This window comes from Marmota flaviventris, chromosome 16, assembly GCF_047511675.1.
Source record: "Marmota flaviventris isolate mMarFla1 chromosome 16, mMarFla1.hap1, whole genome shotgun sequence".
In the NCBI taxonomy this organism is placed as follows: domain Eukaryota; kingdom Metazoa; phylum Chordata; class Mammalia; order Rodentia; family Sciuridae; genus Marmota; species Marmota flaviventris.
The window spans coordinates 29,658,807-29,665,157 of NC_092513.1; the positions used below are offsets into that span (position 1 = coordinate 29,658,807).

The window sequence follows — 6,351 nt, forward strand, 5'->3', positions numbered from 1 at the left end:
CTGGATGCAGGAGAAACAGCAGCTGATTCTCCACGGGAATCCCTCCTGATGCACAAATTGGGAAACCTTCAGGTAAACCTGTATTATCCTAGCATTGCTTTCTCTGTGTCTGACTTGCTTTTACATGTGCTTGATTGTGGGAAAGTGCTTCATCTTCAGTCTTTAAAATATCTTTTTCTATTTCGTGACATGACAATCTTCAGATTCAATGGGGCACTGTGTAGAAAAAGCAAGTTTTATGTGGTCCATCAGCTCCCATGATATGCAAAACAAGAAGGTTGGAAACAGTTGCTTTGGTCCACTGATCTGTTCAGCAAGTTTGTCAGGCAAATACAGAGACCAATATCCCTATGCTCTCTGACATTAGAGTTCTGTGGTCAGTTGTGGAAGACTCAAAGAAAAGTGATTCTTCAAAAAAAAGGAGCTGTCATCTAGTGTGAGAAATATGAGTGAGGTTGTAACTTTGGGGAGGTTCAGCAATGATAACCCAGTTCAGGATGCTGGGTATAAGTAATGTGTAGTTCCTGGCACATCCGTGCAGTATCCAAGACTCTCAGTCAAGCACAGAGAATATTTTTGTACAGAGTTTCTCTTTTTTTCATACTCCTCTTTTTTTTCATAGAGGATTCTGATTTGCATTGAACTGATGGAGATATGCTGTTTATCACAACAGAAAGCCTTCTCTCTAGACACTAGTCTTCTGGGAGTTTGACTGATTGTAGATGAAAATCCATATATGCCACATCCAAAGAGGGAATGACAAATTTAGAGATGCTATCAGAAGTCATCACTACTTGGAAAATGTCCCTGTCTTTGCTTGATAGTTTATCTCTTGCTGCTGGCTTTCTCATTCTGGAGCTGGTCCAAGCAATCACACTTTCAATAGCACACTTCATGGCTGGCTGAGATGCTGTCAACAACATGATTTTGACCAGTAGGTAGGTTGTAAGTTTCCAGGTTGTGAGCTGATTGAAGTCTCCCTCCTGCAGTAATGGAAGAAAACTCACCTTTATTAAACTGGACAGCTCCCTTTACGTCATGCCTTGGGTCAGACGTCACTGGCATTGTAACAGGAGATAGAGTAGGCTACATTCCATTCAAATTTGCCCTGTGATTCACATGGCTGCACTACCTTAAGTCAGAACAAAATGTTCCATTTAAACATTTTCAACCTTGCCCATCTGAATGCACAATTTAGGAAAGAAAACAGAGTGAAGGTAAAATTATTCAACACATTTATTTTGAAAAGTACCTTTATATGAGTGTATGCTTTAAGTTTGCCACCAAAATATGACAGGATGGTTCAAAATGGTTCAGTAATGTGCCACACATAATGAAAATATTTAGATATGATTGGATCACACCGTAGGGGATTTTGTATAAATCACAACATATTTTTACTGATGATATTTGTACTTCATTTATGTTTAAAGTAAAGCTGTTTATATTTGCAAAAATATATTGAAAATCCAAAAAGATATTTGCAAAGGAGTGGAGAACAGATACTTTTAAATGGGTAGGGAACAAATTATTCATGCATCTCTGATGCTTGATAACACATGAATCTGTCACTTTATATTAAGCCCCTCATGGTGACCCAGTAATGTGTTGGTTCACTTGGAAGAATTAAAAGACACAGCACCTGACCTTAGGGAACTTACACTGTAGACAAACATTCTTCTTTTCTTCTTCTTCTTCTTTTTTTTTTTTAACATCAGAGGGTAAAGTGCCACTGTCGTAACAAGGTTTAGAGGGAGGCACAATAGCGTGAAAACCCAATCATCACACTTAAGAACCAAAGGATCTAGACATATATTCTTGAAAAACAGGCAAAGTGTGGAATATGATATGTCAAGAAATTTGTAATGTTTTGAACAACCCACAATAAAAAATTAAAAAAAAATAAAATAAAATATAGGATTAAATGGAGAAAAAAAAAAAAAAAAAGAAAAACAGGCAATGAGACAAAAGCAGTAGTAATTCAATTCTGAGCTATGCATCAATCAGATAATATGTGTAGTTGTTAGAAGTATAGGCTGTAGTATTTAGGGACACTAAATAAGGTAGAAAGTAGGATCATCTTTAGAGGAAAAAAGGAAGAAGGCATTGAGCACAGCATGGGAGCCGGATCCAGCACTGTGGCATCTTCCAGCTAGCATGCTGGAGAGACAGGGAGAAGTAGTGTCGGGGTGGAAATACACACATGGTGGCCTCGACAGATCAAAAGAGAAGTATAAAATGCACATGCTTTTCAATCCAGAGAGAGCTCTGCACTGAGATTGAAACTGCAGGCACTGATTAGGTCAAAGAGTCTTTTCTCTCTTTCCATAAATTGGTGAATCTTGCACTCTAGTTACAATTGAAGCTTCCTTTTAAGAAATCATTGCTATTTTGCACTTCCCAAGATGCTTGATGTCTCCTGGAATCATCACTAATTATTCACTTCTCACTTGCTGTACTCAACTGCCCTGGGCCCTGATGCTCTGTCAGTTTACCCGGTTTCCAGAGAAGTGAAAATTCTCTTGGAGCACTTGAAAATGTAATTCAGACCCTGTGATTGTGTCTGTGGAACTCTCTACTCTGACAAGCAAACCTGGGCTAAGAAGACCTCTTTTGCTTTTCATTTACTTGTATGTTAATGAAATAAAACTAAATTTTTGTAGCAGAGCCCTATGATTTGTATCCACTTGTGTCCCAGGAAGATTTGGTATATCATTCATCTGCTCACTCTTGGAGGCAGCTGATGGAATTGGGAAACTTTCTCTAGAGGTTGCTGCTGCACTTACTGGTGAAAAGGCAGCCATATTGCTATGGAAATCTCACTGGCTATTGAGACAGAAGACCCCATTGGATTCATGATCTTCTTATGCCTGATGGCAACTTCTTTAGGTTCTGAGTTTATCTGAGACCTAACTTCTGATATAAACACTAAATAAAACAATTTTCATAAAATATATTATAATAATAAAAGTCTAAATATTCACTTATTAATAAATAAACCCATCTGTTCAGGCAAATACACATTGAAATGTCCCCTGATTAGCACTGGGGATACTGCAGTAAAAAAGGATAAATATATATCTCAATCAGTGGAATTTACAACGTAGTAAACTGAGGATTTGGAGGTTGAAAAAAATGTCATCAAAATAGAAAGAAGGGGGATAAACATGAAGGATTATAGGCCAGAAAGCATAGAAGTAGACTACCTACTATGCAGACTGTTTTTTTCCTATGGGCAGGAAAGCAGCAGGATGTGAATTTTCTGTTGATGATCTTGTGTCTCCTTTTCTATAAGGTCCTATTCATGCCTCATAGAACTGTTAAAATCCTTGCGCTATTTATCCATTGCAATTTCCCAGGCTGGATAGACATACTGCTCTTAGAAACTCCATTTATTGGTCTGCCATAAAGGAAATCTTTTGGGGCTGTTGAATGGGAGCAATGAACTGCAGAGATCAAGAGGAAACCAGACAGAAACAATGAAGACCAAAAAGAGAAAAGGAAGAAAAAAATGGCTTTGAAAAGAAAATAATAATTAAAATCCTAATATTCATGGTTACTTCCCTGTAATTAAAAGCTTACATAAATATGTATATTCTTTAACTCTAAAGTACCACAAAACAGTACTTGTTCGTATATAGTTTATATAGTTATAAATATAATTGTCTTAAACATAAACCGATTTGCATTAAATTAAGCAATAAACTAGCACTCAAAATATGAGAGTGGTTTATTTTGTGAGGCTAGCTCACAGAATGGAAAGGCAGAATTATACTCAGGATCAGGAGATTAAAGCAGAAAATGCAAGGTGATCATGGCTCTCTCTTTTTGACAGGTGGTCTTTGCTTTTTTCTGCATCTCTGTTGTAGTCAACTGTCTCTACATAGCAGATCTTTGTGGCAATTTGGATTCTAGGACATAGATACTTAAACAGAGTTGAGATGCAAAATATTTATCAAGACCCGCTCATAAAAGAAAGCCAGAGGAAACAGAATTGGGCCAGGGAAAGAAGTTGAATTGTGACACATACTTGACAAGGTGTCAATCAATGTAAGAGACAGCTCTGGAGTAAGTTTATACATCAGGATTGTCCCTATCAGGGTGAGACCCTTATGTATACCTTCCTCGCTCAGGATCAATATTTGAGTGGAAAGGGCATGATTTTAGATAACTGTGGCTATTCCTTCAAGGGTCTAAGGACAGTTCTGAAATGCTGACAGGAGGCTGTGGGCTGACTATACTCCCCACAGCTGGCAGCAATTCTTACCTCAAAAGGCGATGTGAGTGTTGCATCTCCACGTCCCCCACACTCTCTGGCTTTCCATCTTTGTAGCAAGATGGACATTCCCTGGATAATGGGTTTCATTCTCATCCTGTTTAATAACAAAACTGCAAGTGTTAAAAGACAAATATGGTCCTTTACCATTTACATACCATTTGTCTAGGCAATGAGAAATTAAGCACCCAGAGCACCATCATGATATGAAATCTATTCTCAGGAAGTCCTGGCAAAATTCTTGATTGGTAGAAAAAAGAGAATTTAGATAAAATTAGGATTTTTTCAATTTTACGTTGAACAGAAAGGATTCCCGTAAGAAAGGGCAATTAAATCAACGTGTTGAAATTCTCCTAGAAAACTTAAAGGGAAAAGAGATGATGCTTCATTTAAAACAAAACCATGTGCATGAATTAGTGGTGGCACATTCATTTTCTGCCTTTGCTATTAGTTAGGTATGTGACATTGTTCAAGGCCCTTAGTTTCTCTGGGCTCAATTCAAATTTATCAAACTAGGGGGAGGGATGAGATGTCACTTACAATGTAACAGTTTGTGAAATCTATAATACTGTAGATGATATACTTGGTGTTTTATTATATCTTACAGAAAGCTAAATGAATGGTCTGAAGATTACTTATTGTGTTTTTTCTTCTAATTTAGGACTTTTTCTGATCATAAACGTGATAACTCATGTGATCAATGAACTATAAAGAAAATAAAAAGTAAAAAAAAAAAACATTGAGAGTCAAGTTGAAATAAGTCTCTTACAGTGGGTATGGGTCACTACAGTAGAAAATTTTTTGAAAGTTTGTTTTATCATAGAAAACTTGAATTTAAATTTATGTTCTACTGATTAGCTCAGTGACTATGCATAAGCCACTCAAACCCTATGAACCATTTCTCTTAGCTTTTGCATGATATTTGAATACTATCTAACATATATCTGGAAGGAATGCTGTAAAATTATGATTAAATTACATGGAAAAAGGAGCCTTTTAGCTGTAAAGATATATACACACTTGAGTCATTGGGGTTTACTTCTTTCAGTCTTTGATAGACAATGGGTTTGGTATTTTAAGGAATTTTAAACCATTAGCAGCTCAGAGTGGATGAATTTTTTAAACTTTTCACAATGGCATGGAACCCAGAATATCTTGAGGGAGTGAACAATTGAGCAAAAGGTAGGAATGATAGAAACACGTAGAGATAATAGAAGACAGAGGTAAGGGGGCAATGATAAACTTCTTTCAATTTTTCTGAGATTTCCCCCTTACTGGACATATCATCTCTGTCTTAAGTCCATCATTTCTACTTTCTGATAGATTTTTTCCCTCTTTGAAATAAAGTGCAAAACATGAGAGAAATGGAGTAAAATTGAGCTCTAAAATAAATTAAGTGAGCCATGAAACAAAGCCCTCTTCAAACTATAAACTGCATTGAAGCCAGCCCTTTCAATTAGAGCTCGTCCCAAAGCATCCATGGTATTTTCTTCATTTTCTAAGTCATCAAAATTTTTCATGGGGCAGACATAAACTCAGTAGTGGATTAATAGTTTTGTGATTAATGGAAGAGTTGTAAAATCCTGATTTTTAAATCACTGCAGCTTATAAATAGGAAATTGTACATTAACTGTAAATGGTGATAATGTTTATAGTCTTCTCACCTCTTCCTCAACCTGTGGTGACCTGTTTGGTTTCATGATAGGAAAACTGTATGCAGATAAAATTGGTGCAAATAAATATAATGTGAGCTTTCTCTTTAAAGGAAATGCTTTATTACTCAAAGATTAATTTTGTGTTATAAGGAAATAGTGTGTAATTTAAGTGGTTCTGGATAGTCATCTTTTGCAATTTTTCAGAAAAGAAGTATATCTCAGTTCTTACTGATATACAATCAATTAAAGCACATAAGAATAATTGCAATTATCTGGTTCAATCTCTCATTTTTCCCAAGGATAGATCTTAAACTATGAAAGCTGGTGTCACCTGCCCAAACCTCACAGCTCTTTATTAGCAGTGCCTATGCAGAGTTCAAGATGCTGATACCAAGATGTGTGCAAAGATACACACCCTTG

General features: G+C 36.4%; 1 pseudogene; it reads right to left on the reverse strand.

Moving 5' to 3' along the window:
• Nucleotides 1–1,712: 1,712 nt before the first annotated feature.
• LOC114093064 (small nucleolar RNA U13) lies at nucleotides 1,713–1,804 on the reverse strand (annotated as a pseudogene).
• Between the last annotated feature and the right edge of the window lie 4,547 nt (nucleotides 1,805–6,351).